The sequence below is a fragment of the Delphinapterus leucas genome, chromosome 19, assembly GCF_059928025.1.
Source record: "Delphinapterus leucas isolate spDelLeu-1000000601 "Yukka" chromosome 19, BTC_Dleu_Yukka2, whole genome shotgun sequence".
Classification (NCBI taxonomy): Eukaryota; Metazoa; Chordata; class Mammalia; order Artiodactyla; family Monodontidae; genus Delphinapterus; species Delphinapterus leucas.
The window spans coordinates 28,597,629-28,619,206 of record NC_143147.1 but is presented as its reverse complement, the minus strand read 5'-3'; the positions used below and the strand labels follow the sequence as shown (position 1 = coordinate 28,619,206).

At 76.9% G+C, this 21,578-nt stretch overlaps 20 non-coding genes across 20 annotated transcripts; all 20 read right to left on the bottom strand.

The window, feature by feature from the left end:
• Window positions 1–819: 819 nt before the first annotated feature.
• On the bottom strand, window positions 820–938 carry LOC149745292 (5S ribosomal RNA). Its single transcript, XR_016389791.1, has one exon. It is a non-coding gene; the product is annotated as a 5S ribosomal RNA (ribosomal RNA).
• Window positions 939–1,871: 933 nt separating this feature from the next.
• On the bottom strand, window positions 1,872–1,990 carry LOC149745291 (5S ribosomal RNA). Its single transcript, XR_016390660.1, has one exon. It is a non-coding gene; the product is annotated as a 5S ribosomal RNA (ribosomal RNA).
• A 931-nt stretch (window positions 1,991–2,921) lies between these two features.
• Window positions 2,922–3,040, bottom strand: LOC149745290 (5S ribosomal RNA). The gene has a single exon (XR_016390782.1). It is a non-coding gene; the product is annotated as a 5S ribosomal RNA (ribosomal RNA).
• Window positions 3,041–3,972: 932 nt separating this feature from the next.
• On the bottom strand, window positions 3,973–4,091 carry LOC149745289 (5S ribosomal RNA). The gene has a single exon (XR_016389929.1). It is a non-coding gene; the product is annotated as a 5S ribosomal RNA (ribosomal RNA).
• Window positions 4,092–5,025: 934 nt separating this feature from the next.
• LOC149745288 (5S ribosomal RNA) lies at window positions 5,026–5,144 on the bottom strand. Its single transcript, XR_016389790.1, has one exon. It is a non-coding gene; the product is annotated as a 5S ribosomal RNA (ribosomal RNA).
• Window positions 5,145–6,077: 933 nt separating this feature from the next.
• LOC149745287 (5S ribosomal RNA) lies at window positions 6,078–6,196 on the bottom strand. The gene has a single exon (XR_016390255.1). It is a non-coding gene; the product is annotated as a 5S ribosomal RNA (ribosomal RNA).
• A 933-nt stretch (window positions 6,197–7,129) lies between these two features.
• Window positions 7,130–7,248, bottom strand: LOC149745286 (5S ribosomal RNA). Its single transcript, XR_016390659.1, has one exon. It is a non-coding gene; the product is annotated as a 5S ribosomal RNA (ribosomal RNA).
• Window positions 7,249–8,179: 931 nt separating this feature from the next.
• On the bottom strand, window positions 8,180–8,298 carry LOC149745285 (5S ribosomal RNA). The gene has a single exon (XR_016390771.1). It is a non-coding gene; the product is annotated as a 5S ribosomal RNA (ribosomal RNA).
• Window positions 8,299–9,230: 932 nt separating this feature from the next.
• On the bottom strand, window positions 9,231–9,349 carry LOC149745284 (5S ribosomal RNA). The gene has a single exon (XR_016389928.1). It is a non-coding gene; the product is annotated as a 5S ribosomal RNA (ribosomal RNA).
• A 934-nt stretch (window positions 9,350–10,283) lies between these two features.
• Window positions 10,284–10,402, bottom strand: LOC149745283 (5S ribosomal RNA). Its single transcript, XR_016389789.1, has one exon. It is a non-coding gene; the product is annotated as a 5S ribosomal RNA (ribosomal RNA).
• Window positions 10,403–11,335: 933 nt separating this feature from the next.
• Window positions 11,336–11,454, bottom strand: LOC149745282 (5S ribosomal RNA). Its single transcript, XR_016389889.1, has one exon. It is a non-coding gene; the product is annotated as a 5S ribosomal RNA (ribosomal RNA).
• Window positions 11,455–12,384: 930 nt separating this feature from the next.
• Window positions 12,385–12,503, bottom strand: LOC149745281 (5S ribosomal RNA). Its single transcript, XR_016390760.1, has one exon. It is a non-coding gene; the product is annotated as a 5S ribosomal RNA (ribosomal RNA).
• Window positions 12,504–13,435: 932 nt separating this feature from the next.
• On the bottom strand, window positions 13,436–13,554 carry LOC149745280 (5S ribosomal RNA). The gene has a single exon (XR_016390658.1). It is a non-coding gene; the product is annotated as a 5S ribosomal RNA (ribosomal RNA).
• Window positions 13,555–14,486: 932 nt separating this feature from the next.
• Window positions 14,487–14,606, bottom strand: LOC149745279 (5S ribosomal RNA). The gene has a single exon (XR_016390299.1). It is a non-coding gene; the product is annotated as a 5S ribosomal RNA (ribosomal RNA).
• A 932-nt stretch (window positions 14,607–15,538) lies between these two features.
• Window positions 15,539–15,657, bottom strand: LOC149745278 (5S ribosomal RNA). The gene has a single exon (XR_016389643.1). It is a non-coding gene; the product is annotated as a 5S ribosomal RNA (ribosomal RNA).
• Window positions 15,658–16,590: 933 nt separating this feature from the next.
• Window positions 16,591–16,709, bottom strand: LOC149745277 (5S ribosomal RNA). Its single transcript, XR_016390008.1, has one exon. It is a non-coding gene; the product is annotated as a 5S ribosomal RNA (ribosomal RNA).
• Window positions 16,710–17,642: 933 nt separating this feature from the next.
• On the bottom strand, window positions 17,643–17,761 carry LOC149745276 (5S ribosomal RNA). The gene has a single exon (XR_016389788.1). It is a non-coding gene; the product is annotated as a 5S ribosomal RNA (ribosomal RNA).
• Window positions 17,762–18,694: 933 nt separating this feature from the next.
• Window positions 18,695–18,813, bottom strand: LOC149745275 (5S ribosomal RNA). The gene has a single exon (XR_016390657.1). It is a non-coding gene; the product is annotated as a 5S ribosomal RNA (ribosomal RNA).
• Window positions 18,814–19,746: 933 nt separating this feature from the next.
• LOC149745274 (5S ribosomal RNA) lies at window positions 19,747–19,865 on the bottom strand. Its single transcript, XR_016390007.1, has one exon. It is a non-coding gene; the product is annotated as a 5S ribosomal RNA (ribosomal RNA).
• Window positions 19,866–20,798: 933 nt separating this feature from the next.
• Window positions 20,799–20,917, bottom strand: LOC149745273 (5S ribosomal RNA). Its single transcript, XR_016389787.1, has one exon. It is a non-coding gene; the product is annotated as a 5S ribosomal RNA (ribosomal RNA).
• Window positions 20,918–21,578: the final 661 nt, after the last annotated feature.

Below are 21,578 nucleotides of genomic sequence, written 5' to 3'. Positions count from 1 at the left end.
GGAACGGATGTCTCGGGTACCGGGCGGTGGCGGAGGCGGAGGGTTTGGCCACCCCCTCCCAGCCGAGGGCGGGCGTGACCCAGCGAACCCTTCGGCGCTTGGCGCCCCGCCCAAGATCCGGCCCGTCGCTCACAGGGACGTGGCCCCGGAGGCTTCGGGGCCCGGGGCCCGCGGTGCCTTGGGCATCGCCCCTGCCCGCCCACGCGGCGCTAGGCGCCGCCCAGCCGCAGCCCGGGCCGGCCCTCCTGCCCGACAGCAGCTGGCCCGAAGCCACTGGGAGCCACCATCGTGTCGCCATGGCCCCTCAGCCCCGGCGAGGCCACCCTTGCCCGCACACCACCCGCCGAGCTCAGGAGCCCGCCCCTGGCGGCCGGCAGGCCCGGGGAAGCGGCCCCTGCCCTCGATCCCGCTCCCGCACCCGGCAGCGGCGGCGACACGGCGGGGGGCGGGGCTTTAGCCGGAGGGAGCTGTGGAGGGACACACCCACCGGCACACAGGTGGCGGCCCCGGGGCGGGGCGCCGGTGGGGGCGGCCAGGTGCAGGTCGACGGGCTCGCTGGCCGAAGGGACGGCAACCGGGCCCGCGGCGGAGCCTGGGTCCGGGCCAGGCACCCCGGGGGCGTCTGGGGTGCGGCTGCCTTCCAGGGCCGCCTTCTGGCCGCCTGGCGGGCCGGGCCGGCGGGGAGCGCCCCCTCCGGCGCGCGTGCCGTGGTGGGAGGGGCCTGAGGAGGCGGGGCCTGCAGCGGGGCCCCGGCGCGGGCGGAGCCGGCGGCCACCGCCCGCGGGCGAGTTAAAGGAGAAGGCGGAGCGGGAGGCAAAAAGCCTACAGCACCCGGTATTCCCAGGCGGTCTCCCATCCAAGTACTAACCAGGCCCGACCCTGCTTAGCTTCCGAGATCAGACGAGATCGGGCGCGTTCAGGGTAGTATGGCCGTAGACGGGGGCGGGGACGGCGGGCTGCCTCTTGAGGCCCACTTTCGCTGGCGCTTGCGCCTCACCGCCAGCCTGGCGGTCAGCCCGCCCCGGCAGGACCCCGTCGCCCGCCCAGGCAGGGGGAACGGAGGTCTCGGGTACCGGGCGGTGGCGGAGGCGGAGGGTTTGGCCACCCCCTCCCAGCCGAGGGCGGGCGTGACCCAGCGAACCCTTCGGCGCTTGGCGCCCCGCCAAGATCCCGCCCGTCGCTCACAGGGACGTGGCCCCGGAGGCTTCAGTGCCCGGGGCCCGCGGTCCCTTGGGCATCGCCCCTGCCCGCCCACGCGGCGCTAGGCGCCGCCCAGCCGCAACCCGGGCCGGCCCTCCTGCCCGACAGCAGCTGGCCCGAAGCCACTGGGAGCCACCATCGTGTCGCCACGGCCCCTCAGCCCCGGCGAGGCCACCCTTGCCCGCACACCACCTGCCGGGCTCAGGAGCCCGCCCCTGGCGGCCGGCAGGCCCGGGGAAGCAGCCCCTGCCCTCGATCCCGCTCCCGCACCCGGCCGCGGCGGCGACACGGCGGGGGGCGGGGCTTTTGCCGGAGGGAGCTGTGGAGGGACACACCCACCGGCACACAGGTGGCGGCCCCGGGGCGGGGCGCCGGTGGGGGCGGCCAGGTGCAGGTCGAGGGGCTCGCTGGCCGAAGGGACGGCAACCGGGCCCGCGGCGGAGCCTGGGTCCGGGCCAGGCACCCCGGGGGCGTCTGGGGTGCGGCTGCCTTCCAGGGCCGCCTTCTGGCCGCCTGGCGGGCCGGGCCGGCGGGGAGCGCCCCCTCCGGCGCGCGCGCCGTGGTGGGAGGGGCCTGAGGAGGCGGGGCCTGCAGCGGGGCCCCGGCGCCGGCGGAGCCGGCGGCCACCGCCCGCGGGCGAGTTAAAGGAGAAGGCGGAGCGGGAGGCAAAAAGCCTACAGCACCCGGTATTCCCAGGCGGTCTCCCATCCAAGTACTAACCAGGCCCGACCCTGCTTAGCTTCCGAGATCAGACGAGATCGGGCGCGTTCAGGGTGGTATGGCCGTAGACGGGGGCGGGGACGGCGGGCTGCCTCTTGAGGCCCACTTTCGCTGGCGCTTGCGCCTCACCGCCAGCCTGGCGGTCAGCCCGCCCCGGCAGGACCCCGTCGCCCGCCCAGGCAGGGGGAACGGAGGTCTCGGGTACCGGGCGGTGGCGGAGGCGGAGGGTTTGGCCACCCCCTCCCAGCCGAGGGCGGGCGTGACCCAGCGAACACTTCGGCGCTTGGCGCCCCGCCAAGATCCCGCCCGTCGCTCACAGGGACGTGGCCCCGGAGGCTTCAGGGCCCGGGGCCCGCGGTCCCTTGGGCATCGCCCCTGCCCGCTCACGCGGCGCTAGGCGCCGCCCGGCCGCAGCCCGGGCCGGCCCTCCTGCCCGACAGCAGCTGGCCCGAAGCCACTGGGAGCCACCATCGTGTCGCCACGGCCCCTCAGCCCCGGCGAGGCCACCCTTGCCCGCACACCACCCGCCGAGCTCAGGAGCCCGCCCCTGGGGCCGGCAGGCCCGGGGAAGCGGCCCCTGCTCTCGATCCCGCTCCCGCACCCGGCCGCGGCGGCGACACGGCGGGGGCGGGGCTTTTGCCGGAGGGAGCTGTGGAGGGACACACCCACCGGCACACAGGTGGCGGCCCCGGGGCGGGGCGCCGGTGGGGGCGGCCAGGTGCAGGTCGACGGGCTCGCTGGCCGAAGGCACGGCAACCGGGCCCGCGGCGGAGCCTGGGTCCGGGCCAGGCACCCCGGGGGCGTCTGGGGTGCGGCTGCCTTCCAGGGCCGCCTTCTGGCCGCCTGGCGGGCCGGGCCGGCGGGGAGCGCCCCCTCCGGCGCGCGCGCCGTGGTGCGAGGGGCCTGAGGAGGCGGGGCCTGCAGCGGAGCCCCGGCGCGGGCGGAGCCGGCGGCCAGCGCCCGCGGGCGAGTTCAAGGAGAAGGCGGAGCGGGAGGCAAAAAGCCTACAGCACCCGGTATTCCCAGGAGGTCTCCCATCCAAGTACTAACCAGGCCCGACCCTGCTTAGCTTCCGAGATCAGACGAGATCGGGCGCGTTCAGGGTGGTATGGCCGTAGACGGGACGGGGACGGCGGGCTGCCTCTTGAGGCCCACTTTCGCTGGCGCTTGCGCCTCACCGCCAGCCTGGCGGTCAGCCCGCCCCGGCAGGACCCCGTCGCCCGCCCAGGCAGGGGGAACGGAGGTCTCGGGTACCGGGCGGTGGCGGAGGCGGAGGGTTTGGCCACCCCCTCCCAGCCGAGGGCGGGCGTGACCCAGCGAACCCTTCGGCGCTTGGCGCCCCGCCCAAGATCCGGCCCGTCGCCCACAGGGACGTGGCCCCGGAGGCTTCAGGGCCCGGGGCCCGCGGTCCCTTGGGCATCGCCCCTGCCCGACCACGCGGCGCTAGGCGCCGCCCGGCCGCATCCCGGGCCGGCCCTCCTGCCCGACAGCAGCTGGCCCGAAGCCACTGGGAGCCACCATCGTGTCGCCACGGCCCCACAGCCCCGGCGAGGCCACCCTTGCCCGCACACCACCCGCCGAGCTCAGGAGCCCGCCCCTGGCGGCCGGCAGGCCCGGGGAAGCGGCCCCTGCCCTCGATCCCGCTCCCGCACACGGCCGCGGCGGCGACACGGCGGGGGCTGGGCTTTTGCCAGAGGGAGCTGTGGAGGGACACACCCACCGGCACACAGGTGGCGGCCCCGGGGCGGGGCGCCGGTGGGGGCGGCCAGGTGCAGGTCGACGGGCTCGCTGGCCGAAGGCACGGCAACCGGGCCCGCGGCGGAGCCTGGGTCCGGGCCAGGCACCCCGGGGGCGTCTGGGGTGCGGCTGCCTTCCAGGGCCGCCTTCTGGCCGCCTGGCGGGCCGGGCTGGCGGGGAGCGCCCCCTCCGGCGCGCGCGCCGTGGTGGGAGGGGCCTGAGGAGGCGGGGCCTGCAGCGGGGCCCCGGCGCGGGCGGAGCCGGCGTCCACCGCCCGCGGGCGATTTAAAGGAGAAGGCGGAGCGGGAGGCAAAAATCCTACAGCACCCGGTATTCCCAGGCGGTCTCCCATCCAAGTACTAACCAGGCCCGACCCTGCTTAGCTTCCGAGATCAGACGAGATCGGGCGCGTTCAGGGTGGTATGGCCGTAGACGGGGGCGGGGACGGCGGGCTGCCTCTTGAGGCCCACTTTCGCTGGCGCTTGCGCCTCACCGCCAGCCTGGCGGTCAGCCCGCCCCGGCAGGACCCCGTCGCCCGCCCAGGCAGGGGGAACGGAGGTCTCGGGTACCGGGCGGTGGCGGAGGCGGAGGGTTTGGCCACCCCCTCCCAGCCGAGGGCGGGCGTGACCCAGCGAACCCTTCGGCGCTAGGCGCCCCGCCCAAGATCCGGCCCGTCGCTCACAGGGACGTGGCCCCGGAGGCTTCCGGGCCCGGGGCCCGCGGTCCCTTGGGCATCGCCCCTGCCCGCCCACGCGGCGCTAGGCGCCGCCCAGCCGCAGCCCGGGCCGGCCCTCCTGCCCGACAGCAGCTGGCACGAAGCCACTGGGAGCCACCATCGTGTCGCCACGGCCCCTCAGCCCCGGCGAGGCCACCCTTGCCCGCACACCACCCGCCGAGCTCAGGAGCCCGCCCCTGGCGGCCGGCAGGCCCGGGGAAGCGGCCCCTGCCCTCGATCCCGCTCCCGCACCCGGCAGCGGCGGCGACACGGCGGGGGGCGGGGCTTTTGCCGGAGGGAGCTGTGGAGGGACACACCCACCGGCACACAGGTGGCGGCCCCGGGGCGGGGCGCCGGTGGGGGCGGCCAGGTGCAGGTCGACGGGCTCGCTGGCCGAAGGGACGGCAACCGGGCCCGCGGCGGAGCCTGGGTCCGGGCCAGGCACCCCGGGGGCGTCTGGGGTGCGGCTGCCTTCCAGGGCCGCCTTCTTGCCGCCTGGCGGGCCGGGCCGGCGGGGAGCGCCCCCTCCGGCGCGCGTGCCGTGGTGGGAGGGGCCTGAGGAGGCGGGGCCTGCAGCGGGGCCCCGGCGCGGGCGGAGCCGGCGGCCACCGCCCGCGGGCGATTTAAAGGAGAAGGCGGAGCGGGAGGCAAAAAGCCTACAGCACCCGGTATTCCCAGGCGGTCTCCCATCCAAGTACTAACCAGGCCCGACCCTGCTTAGCTTCCGAGATCAGACGAGATCGGGCGCGTTCAGGGTAGTATGGCCGTAGACGGGGGCGGGGACGGCGGGCTGCCTCTTGAGGCCCACTTTCGCTGGCGCTTGCGCCTCACCGCCAGCCTGGCGGTCAGCCCGCCCCGGCAGGACCCCGTCGCCCGCCCAGGCAGGGGGAACGGAGGTCTCGGGTACCGGGCGGTGGCGGAGGCGGAGGGTTTGGCCACCCCCTCCCAGCCGAGGGCGGGCGTGACCCAGCGAACCCTTCGGCGCTTGGCGCCCCGCCAAGATCCCGCCCGTCGCTCACAGGGACGTGGCCCCGGAGGCTTCAGTGCCCGGGGCCCGCGGTCCCTTGGGCATCGCCCCTGCCCGCCCACGCGGCGCTAGGCGCCGCCCAGCCGCAACCCGGGCCGGCCCTCCTGCCCGACAGCAGCTGGCCCGAAGCCACTGGGAGCCACCATCGTGTCGCCACGGCCCCTCAGCCCCGGCGAGGCCACCCTTGCCCGCACACCACCCGCCGAGCTCAGGAGCCCGCCCCTGGCGGCCGGCAGGCCCGGGGAAGCGGCCCCTGCCCTCGATCCCGCTCCCGCACCTGGCAGCGGCGGCGACACGGCGGGGGGCGGGGCTTTTGCCGGAGGGAGCTGTGGAGGGACACAGCCACCGGCACACAGGTGGCGGCCCCGGGGCGGGGCGCCGGTGGGGGCGGCCAGGTGCAGGTCGACGGGCTCGCTGGCCGAAGGGACGGCAACCGGGCCCGCGGCGGAGCCTGGGTCCGGGCCAGGCACCCCGGGGGCGTCTGGGGTGCGGCTGCCTTCCAGGGCCGCCTTCTGGCCGCCTGGCGGGCCGGGCCGGCGGGGAGCGCCCCCTCCGGCGCGCGTGCCGTGGTGGGAGGGGCCTGAGGAGGCGGGGCCTGCAGCGGGGCCCCGGCGCGGGCGGAGCCGGCGGCCACCGCCCGCGGGCGAGTTAAAGGAGAAGGCGGAGCGGGAGGCAAAAAGCCTACAGCACCCGGTATTCCCAGGCGGTCTCCCATCCAAGTACTAACCAGGCCCGACCCTGCTTAGTTTCCGAGATCAGACGAGATCGGGCGCGTTCAGGGTAGTATGGCCGTAGACGGGGGCGGGGACGGCGGGCTGCCTCTTGAGGCCCACTTTCGCTGGCGCTTGCGCCTCACCGCCAGCCTGGCGGTCAGCCCGCCCCGGCAGGACCCCGTCGCCCGCCCAGGCAGGGGGAACGGAGGTCTCGGGTACCGGGCGGTGGCGGAGGCGGAGGGTTTGGCCACCCCCTCCCAGCCGAGGGCGGGCGTGACCCAGCGAACCCTTCGGCGCTTGGCGCCCCGCCAAGATCCCGCCCGTCGCTCACAGGGACGTGGCCCCGGAGGCTTCAGTGCCCGGGGCCCGCGGTCCCTTGGGCATCGCCCCTGCCCGCCCACGCGGCGCTAGGCGCCGCCCAGCCGCAACCCGGGCCGGCCCTCCTGCCCGACAGCAGCTGGCCCGAAGCCACTGGGAGCCACCATCGTGTCGCCACGGCCCCTCAGCCCCGGCGAGGCCACCCTTGCCCGCACACCACCTGCCGGGCTCAGGAGCCCGCCCCTGGCGGCCGGCAGGCCCGGGGAAGCAGCCCCTGCCCTCGATCCCGCTCCCGCACCCGGCCGCGGCGGCGACACGGCGGGGGGCGGGGCTTTTGCCGGAGGGAGCTGTGGAGGGACACACCCACCGGCACACAGGTGGCGGCCCCGGGGCGGGGCGCCGGTGGGGGCGGCCAGGTGCAGGTCGAGGGGCTCGCTGGCCGAAGGGACGGCAACCGGGCCCGCGGCGGAGCCTGGGTCCGGGCCAGGCACCCCGGGGGCGTCTGGGGTGCGGCTGCCTTCCAGGGCCGCCTTCTGGCCGCCTGGCGGGCCGGGCCGGCGGGGAGCGCCCCCTCCGGCGCGCGCGCCGTGGTGGGAGGGGCCTGAGGAGGCGGGGCCTGCAGCGGGGCCCCGGCGCCGGCGGAGCCGGCGGCCACCGCCCGCGGGCGAGTTAAAGGAGAAGGCGGAGCGGGAGGCAAAAAGCCTACAGCACCCGGTATTCCCAGGCGGTCTCCCATCCAAGTACTAACCAGGCCCGACCCTGCTTAGCTTCCGAGATCAGACGAGATCGGGCGCGTTCAGGGTGGTATGGCCGTAGACGGGGGCGGGGACGGCGGGCTGCCTCTTGAGGCCCACTTTCGCTGGCGCTTGCGCCTCACCGCCAGCCTGGCGGTCAGCCCGCCCCGGCAGGACCCCGTCGCCCGCCCAGGCAGGGGGAACGGAGGTCTCGGGTACCGGGCGGTGGCGGAGGCGGAGGGTTTGGCCACCCCCTCCCAGCCGAGGGTGGGCGTGACCCAGCGAACACTTCGGCGCTTGGCGCCCCGCCAAGATCCCGCCCGTCGCTCACAGGGACGTGGCCCCGGAGGCTTCAGGGCCCGGGGCCCGCGGTCCCTTGGGCATCGCCCCTGCCCGCTCACGCGGCGCTAGGCGCCGCCCGGCCGCAGCCCGGGCCGGCCCTCCTGCCCGACAGCAGCTGGCCCGAAGCCACTGGGAGCCACCATCGTGTCGCCACGGCCCCTCAGCCCCGGCGAGGCCACCCTTGCCCGCACACCACCCGCCGAGCTCAGGAGCCCGCCCCTGGGGCCGGCAGGCCCGGGGAAGCGGCCCCTGCTCTCGATCCCGCTCCCGCACCCGGCCGCGGCGGCGACACGGCGGGGGCGGGGCTTTTGCCGGAGGGAGCTGTGGAGGGACACACCCACCGGCACACAGGTGGCGGCCCCGGGGCGGGGCGCCGGTGGGGGCGGCCAGGTGCAGGTCGACGGGCTCGCTGGCCGAAGGCACGGCAACCGGGCCCGCGGCGGAGCCTGGGTCCGGGCCAGGCACCCCGGGGGCGTCTGGGGTGCGGCTGCCTTCCAGGGCCGCCTTCTGGCCGCCTGGCGGGCCGGGCCGGCGGGGAGCGCCCCCTCCGGCGCGCGCGCCGTGGTGCGAGGGGCCTGAGGAGGCGGGGCCTGCAGCGGAGCCCCGGCGCGGGCGGAGCCGGCGGCCAGCGCCCGCGGGCGAGTTCAAGGAGAAGGCGGAGCGGGAGGCAAAAAGCCTACAGCACCCGGTATTCCCAGGAGGTCTCCCATCCAAGTACTAACCAGGCCCGACCCTGCTTAGCTTCCGAGATCAGACGAGATCGGGCGCGTTCAGGGTGGTATGGCCGTAGACGGGACGGGGACGGCGGGCTGCCTCTTGAGGCCCACTTTCGCTGGCGCTTGCGCCTCACCGCCAGCCTGGCGGTCAGCCCGCCCCGGCAGGACCCCGTCGCCCGCCCAGGCAGGGGGAACGGAGGTCTCGGGTACCGGGCGGTGGCGGAGGCGGAGGGTTTGGCCACCCCCTCCCAGCCGAGGGCGGGCGTGACCCAGCGAACCCTTCGGCGCTTGGCGCCCCGCCCAAGATCCGGCCCGTCGCTCACAGGGACGTGGCCCCGGAGGCTTCAGGGCCCGGGGCCCGCGGTCCCTTGGGCATCGCCCCTGCCCGACCACGCGGCGCTAGGCGCCGCCCGGCCGCATCCCGGGCCGGCCCTCCTGCCCGACAGCAGCTGGCCCGAAGCCACTGGGAGCCACCATCGTGTCGCCACGGCCCCACAGCCCCGGCGAGGCCACCCTTGCCCGCACACCACCCGCCGAGCTCAGGAGCCCGCCCCTGGCGGCCGGCAGGCCCGGGGAAGCGGCCCCTGCCCTCGATCCCGCTCCCGCACACGGCCGCGGCGGCGACACGGCGGGGGCTGGGCTTTTGCCAGAGGGAGCTGTGGAGGGACACACCCACCGGCACACAGGTGGCGGCCCCGGGGCGGGGCGCCGGTGGGGGCGGCCAGGTGCAGGTCGACGGGCTCGCTGGCCGAAGGCACGGCAACCGGGCCCGCGGCGGAGCCTGGGTCCGGGCCAGGCACCCCGGGGGCGTCTGGGGTGCGGCTGCCTTCCAGGGCCGCCTTCTGGCTGCCTGGCGGGCCGTGCTGGCGGGGAGCGCCCCCTCCGGCGCGCGCGCCGTGGTGGGAGGGGCCTGAGGAGGCGGGGCCTGCAGCGGGGCCCCGGCGCGGGCGGAGCCGGCGTCCACCGCCCGCGGGCGATTTAAAGGAGAAGGCGGAGCGGGAGGCAAAAATCCTACAGCACCCGGTATTCCCAGGCGGTCTCCCATCCAAGTACTAACCAGGCCCGACCCTGCTTAGCTTCCGAGATCAGACGAGATCGGGCGCGTTCAGGGTGGTATGGCCGTAGACGGGGGCGGGGACGGCGGGCTGCCTCTTGAGGCCCACTTTCGCTGGCGCTTGCGCCTCACCGCCAGCCTGGCGGTCAGCCCGCCCCGGCAGGACCCCGTCGCCCGCCCAGGCAGGGGGAACGGAGGTCTCGGGTACCGGGCGGTGGCGGAGGCGGAGGGTTTGGCCACCCCCTCCCAGCCGAGGGCGGGCGTGACCCAGCGAACCCTTCGGCGCTAGGCGCCCCGCCCAAGATCCGGCCCGTCGCTCACAGGGACGTGGCCCCGGAGGCTTCAGGGCCCGGGGCCCGCGGTCCCTTGGGCATCGCCCCTGCCCGCCCACGCGGCGCTAGGCGCCGCCCAGCCGCAGCCCGGGCCGGCCCTCCTGCCCGACAGCAGCTGGCACGAAGCCACTGGGAGCCACCATCGTGTCGCCACGGCCCCTCAGCCCCGGCGAGGCCACCCTTGCCCGCACACCACCCGCCGAGCTCAGGAGCCCGCCCCTGGCGGCCGGCAGGCCCGGGGAAGCGGCCCCTGCCCTCGATCCCGCTCCCGCACCCGGCAGCGGCGGCGACACGGCGGGGGGCGGGGCTTTTGCCGGAGGGAGCTGTGGAGGGACACACCCACCGGCACACAGGTGGCGGCCCCGGGGCGGGGCGCCGGTGGGGGCGGCCAGGTGCAGGTCGACGGGCTCGCTGGCCGAAGGGACGGCAACCGGGCCCGCGGCGGAGCCTGGGTCCGGGCCAGGCACCCCGGGGGCGTCTGGGGTGCGGCTGCCTTCCAGGGCCGCCTTCTTGCCGCCTGGCGGGCCGGGCCGGCGGGGAGCGCCCCCTCCGGCGCGCGTGCCGTGGTGGGAGGGGCCTGAGGAGGCGGGGCCTGCAGCGGGGCCCCGGCGCGGGCGGAGCCGGCGGCCACCGCCCGCGGGCGATTTAAAGGAGAAGGCGGAGCGGGAGGCAAAAAGCCTACAGCACCCGGTATTCCCAGGCGGTCTCCCATCCAAGTACTAACCAGGCCCGACCCTGCTTAGCTTCCGAGATCAGACGAGATCGGGCGCGTTCAGGGTAGTATGGCCGTAGACGGGGGCGGGGACGGCGGGCTGCCTCTTGAGGCCCACTTTCGCTGGCGCTTGCGCCTCACCGCCAGCCTGGCGGTCAGCCCGCCCCGGCAGGACCCCGTCGCCCGCCCAGGCAGGGGGAACGGAGGTCTCGGGTACCGGGCGGTGGCGGAGGCGGAGGGTTTGGCCACCCCCTCCCAGCCGAGGGCGGGCGTGACCCAGCGAACCCTTCGGCGCTTGGCGCCCCGCCAAGATCCCGCCCGTCGCTCACAGGGACGTGGCCCCGGAGGCTTCAGTGCCCGGGGCCCGCGGTCCCTTGGGCATCGCCCCTGCCCGCCCACGCGGCGCTAGGCGCCGCCCAGCCGCAACCCGGGCCGGCACTCCTGCCCGACAGCAGCTGGCCCGAAGCCACTGGGAGCCACCATCGTGTCGCCACGGCCCCTCAGCCCCGGCGAGGCCACCCTTGCCCGCACACCACCTGCCGGGCTCAGGAGCCCGCCCCTGGCGGCCGGCAGGCCCGGGGAAGCAGCCCCTGCCCTCGATCCCGCTCCCGCACCCGGCCGCGGCGGCGACACGGCGGGGGGCGGGGCTTTTGCCGGAGGGAGCTGTGGAGGGACACACCCACCGGCACACAGGTGGCGGCCCCGGGGCGGGGCGCCGGTGGGGGCGGCCAGGTGCAGGTCGAGGGGCTCGCTGGCCGAAGGGACGGCAACCGGGCCCGCGGCGGAGCCTGGGTCCGGGCCAGGCACCCCGGGGGCGTCTGGGGTGCGGCTGCCTTACAGGGCCGCCTTCTGGCCGCCTGGCGGGCCGGGCCGGCGGGGAGCGCCCCCTCCGGCGCGCGCGCCGTGGTGGGAGGGGCCTGAGGAGGCGGGGCCTGCAGCGGGGCCCCGGCGCCGGCGGAGCCGGCGGCCACCGCCCGCGGGCGAGTTAAAGGAGAAGGCGGAGCGGGAGGCAAAAAGCCTACAGCACCCGGTATTCCCAGGCGGTCTCCCATCCAAGTACTAACCAGGCCCGACCCAGCTTAGCTTCCGAGATCAGACGAGATCGGGCGCGTTCAGGGTGGTATGGCCGTAGACGGGGGCGGGGACGGCGGGCTGCCTCTTGAGGCCCACTTTCGCTGGCGCTTGCGCCTCACCGCCAGCCTGGCGGTCAGCCCGCCCCGGCAGGACCCCGTCGCCCGCCCAGGCAGGGGGAACGGAGGTCTCGGGTACCGGGCGGTGGCGGAGGCGGAGGGTTTGGCCACCCCCTCCCAGCCGAGGGCGGGCGTGACCCAGCGAACACTTCGGCGCTTGGCGCCCCGCCAAGATCCCGCCCGTCGCTCACAGGGACGTGGCCCCGGAGGCTTCAGGGCCCGGGGCCCGCGGTCCCTTGGGCATCGCCCCTGCCCGCTCACGCGGCGCTAGGCGCCGCCCGGCAGCAGCCCGGGCCGGCCCTCCTGCCCGACAGCAGCTGGCCCGAAGCCACTGGGAGCCACCATCGTGTCGCCACGGCCCCTCAGCCCCGGCGAGGCCACCCTTGCCCGCACACCACCCGCCGAGCTCAGGAGCCCGCCCCTGGGGCCGGCAGGCCCGGGGAAGCGGCCCCTGCTCTCGATCCCGCTCCCGCACCCGGCCGCGGCGGCGACACGGCGGGGGCGGGGCTTTTGCCGGAGGGAGCTGTGGAGGGACACACCCACCGGCACACAGGTGGCGGCCCCGGGGCGGGGCGCCGGTGGGGGCGGCCAGGTGCAGGTCGACGGGCTCGCTGGCCGAAGGCACGGCAACCGGGCCCGCGGCGGAGCCTGGGTCCGGCCAGGCACCCCGGGGGCGTCTGGGGTGCGGCTGCCTTCCAGGGCCGCCTTCTGGCCGCCTGGCGGGCCGGGCCGGCGGGGAGCGCCCCCTCCGGCGCGCGCGCCGTGGTGCGAGGGGCCTGAGGAGGCGGGGCCTGCAGCGGAGCCCCGGCGCGGGCGGAGCCGGCGGCCAGCGCCCGCGGGCGAGTTCAAGGAGAAGGCGGAGCGGGAGGCAAAAAGCCTACAGCACCCGGTATTCCCAGGAGGTCTCCCATCCAAGTACTAACCAGGCCCGACCCTGCTTAGCTTCCGAGATCAGACGAGATCGGGCGCGTTCAGGGTGGTATGGCCGTAGACGGGACGGGGACGGCGGGCTGCCTCTTGAGGCCCACTTTCGCTGGCGCTTGCGCCTCACCGCCAGCCTGGCGGTCAGCCCGCCCCGGCAGGACCCCGTCGCCCGCCCAGGCAGGGGGAACGGAGGTCTCGGGTACCGGGCGGTGGCGGAGGCGGAGGGTTTGGCCACCCCCTCCCAGCCGAGGGCGGGCGTGACCCAGCGAACCCTTCGGCGCTTGGCGCCCCGCCCAAGATCCGGCCCGTCGCTCACAGGGACGTGGCCCCGGAGGCTTCAGGGCCCGGGGCCCGCGGTCCCTTGGGCATCGCCCCTGCCCGACCACGCGGCGCTAGGCGCCGCCCGGCCGCATCCCGGGCCGGCCCTCCTGCCCGACAGCAGCTGGCCCGAAGCCACTGGGAGCCACCATCGTGTCGCCACGGCCCCACAGCCCCGGCGAGGCCACCCTTGCCCGCACACCACCCGCCGAGCTCAGGAGCCCGCCCCTGGCGGCCGGCAGGCCCGGGGAAGCGGCCCCTGCCCTCGATCCCGCTCCCGCACACGGCCGCGGCGGCGACACGGCGGGGGCTGGGCTTTTGCCAGAGGGAGCTGTGGAGGGACACACCCACCGGCACACAGGTGGCGGCCCCGGGGCGGGGCGCCGGTGGGGGCGGCCAGGTGCAGGTCGACGGGCTCGCTGGCCGAAGGCACGGCAACCGGGCCCGCGGCGGAGCCTGGGTCCGGGCCAGGCACCCCGGGGGCGTCTGGGGTGCGGCTGCCTTCCAGGGCCGCCTTCTGGCCCCCTGGCGGGCCGGGCCGGCGGGGAGCGCCCCCTCCGGCGCGCGCGCCGTGGTGGGAGGGGCCTGAGGAGGCGGGGCCTGCAGCGGGGCCCCGGCGCGGGCGGAGCCGGCGGCCACCGCCCGCGGGCGAGTTAAAGGAGAAGGCGGAGCGGGAGGCAAAAAGCCTACAGCACCCGGTATTCCCAGGCGGTCTCCCATCCAAGTACTAACCAGGCCCGACCCTGCTTAGCTTCCGAGATCAGACGAGATCGGGCGCGTTCAGGGTGGTATGGCCGTAGACGGGACGGGGACGGCGGGCTGCCTCTTGAGGCCCACTTTCGCTGGCGCTTGCGCCTCACCGCCAGCCTGGCAGTCAGCCCGCCCCGGCAGGACCCCGTCGCCCGCCCAGGCAGGGGGAACGGAGGTCTCGGGTACCGGGCGGTGGCGGAGGCGGAGGGTTTGGCCACCCCCTCCCAGCCGAGGGCGGGCGTGACCCAGCGAACCCTTCGGCGCTTGGCGCCCCGCCCAAGATCCGGCCCGTCGCTCACAGGGACGTGGCCCCGGAGGCTTCAGGGCCCGGGGCCCGCGGTCCCTTGGGCATCGCCCCTGCCCGCCCACGCGGCGCTAGGCGCCGCCCAGCCGCAGCCCGGGGCGGCCCTCCTGCCCGACAGCAGCTGGCCCGAAACCACTGGGAGCCACCATCGTGTCGCCACGGCCCCTCAGCCCCGGCGAGGCCACCCTTGCCCGCACACCACCCGCCGAGCTCAGGAGCCCGCCCCTGGCGGCCGGCAGGCCCGGGGAAGAGGCCCCTGCCCTCGATCCCGCTCCCGCACCCGGCCGCGGCGGCGACACGGCGGGGGGCGGGGCTTTTGCCGGAGGGAGCTGTGGAGGGACACACCCACCGGCACACAGGTGGCGGCCCCGGGGCGGGGCGCCGGAGGGGGCGGCCAGGTGCAGGTCGAGGGGCTCGCTGGCCGAAGGGACGGCAACCGGGCCCACGGCGGAGCCTGGGTCCGGGCCAGGCACCCTGGGGGCGTCTGGGGTGCGGCTGCCTTCCAGGGCCGCCTTCTGGCCGCCTGGCGGGCCGGGCCGGCGGGGAGCGCCCCCTCCGGCGCGTGCGCCGTGGTGGGAGGGGCCTGAGGAGGAGGGGCCTGCAGCGGGGCCCCGGCGCGGGCGGAGCCGGCGGCCACCGCCCGCGGGCGAGTAAAGGAGAAGGCGGAGCGGGAGGCAAAAAGCCTACAGCACCCGGTATTCCCAGGCGGTCTCCCATCCAAGTACTAACCAGGCCCGACCCTGCTTAAGCTTCCGAGATCAGACGAGATCGGGCGCGTTCAGGGTGGTATGGCCGTAGACGGGGGCGGGGACGGCGTGCTGCCTCTTGAGGCCCACTTTCGCTGGCGCTTGCGCCTCACCGACAGCCTGGCGGTCAGCCCGCCCCGGCAGGACCCCGTCGCCCGCCCAGGCAGGGGGAACGGAGGTCTCGGGTACCGGGCGGTGGCGGAGGCGGAGGGTTTGGCCACCCCCTCCCAGCCGAGGGCGGGCGTGACCCAGCGAACCCTTCGGCGCTTGGCGCCCCGCCAAGATCCCGCCCGTCGCTCACAGGGACGTGGCCCCGGAGGCTTCAGGGCCCGGGGCCCACGGTCCCTTGGGCATCGCCCCTGCCCGCCCACGCGGCGCTAGGCGCCGCCCGGCCGCAGCCCGGGCCGGCCCTCCTGCCCGACAGCAGCTGGCCCGAAGCCACTGGGAGCCACCATCGTGTCGCCACGGCCCCTCAGCCCCGGCGAGGCCACCCTTGCCCGCACACCACCCGCCGAGCTCAGGAGCCCGCCCCTGGCGGCCGGCAGGCCCGGGGAAGCGGCCCCTGCCCTCGATCCCGCTCCCGCACCCGGCCGCGGCAGCGACACGGCGGGGGCGGGGCTTTTGCCGGAGGGAGCTGTGGAGGGACACACCCACCGGCACACAGGTGGCGGCCCCGGGGCGGGGCGCCGGTGGGGGCGGCCAAGTGCAGGTCGACGGGCTCGCTGGCCGAAGGCACGGCAACCGGGCCCGCGGCGGAGCCTGGGTCCGGGCCAGGCACCCCGGGGGCATCTGGGGTGCGGCTGCCTTCCTGGGCCGCCTTCTGGCCGCCTGGCGGGCCGGACCGGCGGGGAGCGCCCCCTCCGGCGCGCGCGCCGTGGTGCGAGGGGCCTGAGGAGGCGGGGCCTGCAGCGGAGCCCCGGCGCGGGCGGAGCCGGCGGCCACCGCCCGCGGGCGAGTTCAAGGAGAAGGCGGAGCGGGAGGCAAAAAGCCTACAGCACCCGGTATTCCCAGGCGGTCTCCCATCCAAGTACTAACCAGGCCCGACCCTGCTTAGCTTCCGAGATCAGACGAGATCGGGCGCGTTCAGGGTGGTATGGCTGTAGACGGGACGGGGACGGCGGGCTGCCTCTTGAGGCCCACTTTCGCTGGCGCTTGCGCCTCACCGCCAGCCTGGCGGTCAGCCCGCCCCGGCAGGACCCCGTCGCCCGCCCAGGCAGGGGGAACGGAGGTCTCGGGTACCGGGCGGTGGCGGAGGCGGAGGGTTTGGCCACCCCCTCCCAGCCGAGGGCGGGCGTGACCCAGCGAACCCTTCGGCGCTTGGCGCCCCGCCCAAGATCCGGCCCGTCGCTCACAGGGACGTGGCCCCGGAGGCTTCAGGGCCCGGGGCCCGCGGTCCCTTGGGCATCGCCCCTGTCCGCCCACGCGGCGCTAGGCGCCGCCCGGCCGCAGCCCGGGCCGGCCCTCCTGCCCGACAGCAGCTGGCCCGAAGCCACTGGGAGCCACCATCGTGTCGCCACGGCCCCTCAGCCCCGGCGAGGCCACCCTTGCCCGCACACCACCCGCCGGGCTCAGTAGCCCGCCCCTGGCGGACGGCAGGCCAGGGGAAGCGGCCCCTGCCCTCGATCCCGCTCCCGCACCCGGCCGCGGCGGCGACACGGCGGGGGGCGGGGCTTTTGCCGGAGGGAGCTGTGGAGGGACACACCCACCGGGACACAGGTGGCGGCCCCGGGGCGGGTCGCCGGTGGTGGCGGCCAGGTGCAGGTCGAGGGGCTCGCTGGCGGAAGGCACGGCAATCGGGCCCGCGGCGGAGCCTGGGTCTGGGCCAGGCACCCCGGGGGCGTCTGGGGTGCGGCTGCCTTCCAGGGCCGCCTTCTGGCCGCCTGGCGGGCCGGGCTGGCGGGGAGCGCCCCCTCCGGCGCGCGCGCCGTGGTGGGAGGGGCCTGAGGAGGCGGGGCCTGCAGCGGGACCCGGGCGCGGGCGGAGCCGGCGGCCACCGCCCGCGGGCGAGTTAAAGGAGAAGGCGGAGCGGGAGGCAAAAACCCTACAGCACCCGGTATTCCCAGGCGGTCTCCCATCCAAGTACTAACCAGGCCCGACCCTGCTTAGCTTCCGAGATCAGACGAGATCGGGCGCGTTCAGGGTGGTATGGCCGTAGACGGGGGCGGGGACGGCGGGCTGCCTCTTGAGGACCACTTTCGCTGGCGCTTGCGCCTCACCGCCAGCCTGGCGGTCAGCCCGCCCCGGCAGGACCCCGTCGCCCGCCCAGGCAGGGGGAACGGAGGTCTCGGGTACCGGGCGGCGGCGGAGGCGGAGGGTTTGGCCACCCCCTCCCAGCCGAGGGCGGGCGTGACCCAGCGAACCCTTCGGCGCTTGGCGCCCCGCCAAGATCCCGCCCGTCGCTCACAGGGACGTGGCCCCGGAGGCTTCAGTGCCCGGGGCCCGCGGTCCCTTGGGCATCGCCCCTGCCCGCCCACGCGGCGCTAGGCGCCGCCCAGCCGCAAACCGGGCCGGCCCTCCTGCCCGACAGCAGCTGGCCCGAAGCCACTGGGAGCCACCATCGTGTCGCCACGGCCCCTCAGCCCCGGCGAGGCCACCCTTGCCCGCACACCACCCGCCGAGCTCAGGAGCCCGCCCCTGGCGGCCGGCAGGCCCGGGGAAGCGGCCCCTGCCCTCGATCCCGCTCCCGCACCCGGCAGCGGCGGCGACACGGCGGGGGGCGGGGCTTTTGCCGGAGGGAGCTGTGGAGGGACACAGCCACCGGCACACAGGTGGCGGCCCCGGGGCGGGGCGCCGGTGGGGGCGGCCAGGTGCAGGTCGACGGGCTCGCTGGCCGAAGGGACGGCAACCGGGCCCGCAGCGGAGCCTGGGTCCGGGCCAGGCACCCCGGGGGCGTCTGGGGTGCGGCTGCCTTCCAGGGCCGCCTTCTGGCCGCCTGGCGGGCCGGGCCGGCGGGGAGCGCCCCCTCCGGCGCGCGTGCCGTGGTGGGAGGGGCCTGAGGAGGCGGGGCCTGCAGCGGGGCCCCGGCGCGGGCGGAGCCGGCGGCCACCGCCCGCGGGCGAGTTAAAGGAGAAGGCGGAGCGGGAGGCAAAAAGCCTACAGCACCCGGTATTCCCAGGCGGTCTCCCATCCAAGTACTAACCAGGCCCGACCCTGCTTAGCTTCCGAGATCAGACGAGATCGGGCGCGTTCAGGGTAGTATGGCCGTAGACGGGGGCGGGGACGGCGGGCTGCCTCTTGAGGCCCACTTTCGCTGGCGCTTGCGCCTCACCGCCAGCCTGGCGGTCAGCCCGCCCCGGCAGGACCCCGTCGCCCGCCCAGGCAGGGGGAACGGAGGTCTCAGGTACCGGGCGGTGGCGGAGGCGGAGGGTTTGGCCACCCCCTCCCAGCCGAGGGCGGGCGTGACCCAGCGAACCCTTCGGCGCTTGGCGCCCCGCCAAGATCCCGCCCGTCGCTCACAGGGACGTGGCCCCGGAGGCTTCAGTGCCCGGGGCCCGCGGTCCCTTGGGCATCGCCCCTGCCCGCCCACGCGGCGCTAGGCGCCGCCCAGCCGCAACCCGGGCCGGCCCTCCTGCCCGACAGCAGCTGGCCCGAAGCCACTGGGAGCCACCATCGTGTCGCCACGGCCCCTCAGCCCCGGCGAGGCCACCCTTGCCCGCACACCACCTGCCGGGCTCAGGAGCCCGCCCCTGGCGGCCGGCAGGCCCGGGGAAGCAGCCCCTGCCCTCGATCCCGCTCCCGCACCCGGCCGCGGCGGCGACACGGCGGGGGGCGAGGCTTTTGCCGGAGGGAGCTGTGGAGGGACACACCCACCGGCACACAGGTGGCGGCACCGGGGCGGGGCGCCGGTGGGGGCGGCCAGGTGCAGGTCGAGGGGCTCGCTGGCCGAAGGGACGGCAACCGGGCCCGCGGCGGAGCCTGGGTCCGGGCCAGGCACCCCGGGGGCGTCTGGGGTGCGGCTGCCTTCCAGGGCCGCCTTCTGGCCGCCTGGCGGGCCGGGCCGGCGGGGAGCGCCCCCTCCGGCGCGCGCGCCGTGGTGGGAGGGGCCTGAGGAGGCGGGGCCTGCAGCGGGGCCCCGGCGCGGGCGGAGCCGGCGGCCACCGCCCGCGGGCGAGTTAAAGGAGAAGGCGGAGCAGGAGGCAAAAAGCCTACAGCACCCGGTATTCCCAGGCGGTCTCCCATCCAAGTACTAACCAGGCCCGACCCTGCTTAGCTTCCGAGATCAGACGAGATCGGGCGCGTTCAGGGTGGTATGGCCGTAGACGGGACGGGGACGGCGGGCTGCCTCTTGAGGCCCACTTTCGCTGGCGCTTGCGCCTCACCGCCAGCCTGGCGGTCAGCCCGCCCCGGCAGGACCCCGTCGCCCGCCCAGGCAGGGGGAACGGAGGTCTCGGGTACCGGGCGGTGGCGGAGGCGGAGGGTTTGGCCACCCCCTCCCAGCCGAGGGCGGGCGTGACCCAGCGAACCCTTCGGCGCTTGGCGCCCCGCCCAAGATCCGGCCCGTCGCTCACAGGGACGTGGCCCCGGAGGCTTCAGGGCCCGGGGCCCGCGGTCCCTTGGGCATCGCCCCTGTCCGCCCACGCGGCGCTAGGCGCCGCCCGGCCGCAGCCCGGGCCGGCCCTCCTGCCCGACAGCAGCTGGCCCGAAGCCACTGGGAGCCACCATCGTGTCGCCACGGCCCCTCAGCCCCGGCGAGGCCACCCTTGCCCGCACACCACCCGCCGGGCTCAGTAGCCCGCCCCTGGCGGACGGCAGGCCAGGGGAAGCGGCCCCTGCCCTCGATCCCGCTCCCGCACCCGGCCGCGGCGGCGACACGGCGGGGGGCGGGGCTTTTGCCGGAGGGAGCTGTGGAGGGACACACCCACCGGCACACAGGTGGCGGCCCCGGGGCGGGTCGCCGGTGGTGGCGGCCAGGTGCAGGTCGAGGGGCTCGCTGGCGGAAGGCACGGCAATCGGGCCCGCGGCGGAGCCTGGGTCTGGGCCAGGCACCCCGGGGGCGTCTGGGGTGCGGCTGCCTTCCAGGGCCGCCTTCTGGCCGCCTGGCGGGCCGGGCTGGCGGGGAGCGCCCCCTCCGGCGCGCGCGCCGTGGTGGGAGGGGCCTGAGGAGGCGGGGCCTGCAGCGGGACCCGGGCGCGGGCGGAGCCGGCGGCCACCGCCCGCGGGCGAGTTAAAGGAGAAGGCGGAGCGGGAGGCAAAAACCCTACAGCACCCGGTATTCCCAGGCGGTCTCCCATCCAAGTACTAACCAGGCCCGACCCTGCTTAGCTTCCGAGATCAGACGAGATCGGGCGCGTTCAGGGTGGTATGGCCGTAGACGGGGGCGGGGACGGCGGGCTGCCTCTTGAGGCCCACTTTCGCTGGCGCTTGCGCCTCACCGCCAGCCTGGCGGTCAGCCCGCCCCGGCAGGACCCCGTCGCCCGCCCAGGCAGGGGGAACGGAGGTCTCGGGTACCGGGCGGTGGCGGAGGCGGAGGGTTTGGCCACCCCCTCCCAGCCGAGGGCGGGCGTGACCCAGCGAACCCTTCGGCGCTTGGCGCCCCGCCAAGATCCCGCCCGTCGCTCACAGGGACGTGGCCCCGGAGGCTTCAGTGCCCGGGGCCCGCGGTCCCTTGGGCATCGCCCCTGCCCGCCCACGCGGCGCTAGGCGCCGCCCAGCCGCAACCCGGGCCGGCCCTCCTGCCCGACAGCAGCTGGCCCGAAGCCACTGGGAGCCACCATCGTGTCGCCACGGCCCCTCAGCCCCGGCGAGGCCACCCTTGCCCGCACACCACCCGCCGAGCTCAGGAGCCCGCCCCTGGCGGCCGGCAGGCCCGGGGAAGCGGCCCCTGCCCTCGATCCCGCTCCCGCACCCGGCAGCGGCGGCGACACGGCGGGGGGCGGGGCTTTTGCCGGAGGGAGCTGTGGAGGGACACAGCCACCGGCACACAGGTGGCGGCCCCGGGGCGGGGCGCCGGTGGGGGCGGCCAGGTGCAGGTCGACGGGCTCGCTGGCCGAAGGGACGGCAACCGGGCCCGCGGCGGAGCCTGGGTCCGGGCCAGGCACCCCGGGGACGTCTGGGGTGCGGCTGCATTCCAGGGCCGCCTTCTGGCCGCCTGGCGGGCCGGGCCGGCGGGGAGCGCCCCCTCCGGCGCGCGTGCCGTGGTGGGAGGGGCCTGAGGAGGCGGGGCCTGCAGCGGGGCCCCGGCGCGGGCGGAGCCGGCGGCCACCGCCCGCGGGCGAGTTAAAGGAGAAGGCGGAGCGGGAGGCAAAAAGCCTACAGCACCCGGTATTCCCAGGCGGTCTCCCATCCAAGTACTAACCAGGCCCGACCCTGCTTAGCTTCCGAGATCAGACGAGATCGGGCGCGTTCAGGGTAGTATGGCCGTAGACGGGGGCGGGGACGGCGGGCTGCCTCTTGAGGCCCACTTTCGCTGGCGCTTGCGCCTCACCGCCAGCCTGGCGGTCAGCCCGCCCCGGCAGGACCCCGTCGCCCGCCCAGGCAGGGGGAACGGAGGTCTCGGGTACCAGGCGGTGGCGGAGGCGGAGGGTTTGGCCACCCCCTCCCAGCCGAGGGCGGGCGTGACCCAGCGAACCCTTCGGCGCTTGGCGCCCCGCCAAGATCCCGCCCGTCGCTCACAGGGACGTGGCCCCGGAGGCTTCAGTGCCCGGGGCCCGCGGTCCCTTGGGCATCGCCCCTGCCCGCCCACGCGGCGCTAGGCGCCGCCCAGCCGCAACCCGGGCCGGCCCTCCTGCCCGACAGCAGCTGGCCCGAAGCCACTGGGAGCCACCATCGTGTCGCCACGGCCCCTCAGCCCCGGCGAGGCCACCCTTGCCCGCACACCACCTGCCGGGCTCAGGAGCCCGCCCCTGGCGGCCGGCAGGCCCGGGGAAGCAGCCCCTGCCCTCGATCCCGCTCCCGCACCCGGCCGCGGCGGCGACACGGCGGGGGGCGAGGCTTTTGCCGGAGGGAGCTGTGGAGGGACACACCCACCGGCACACAGGTGGCGGCACCGGGGCGGGGCGCCGGTGGGGGCGGCCAGGTGCAGGTCGA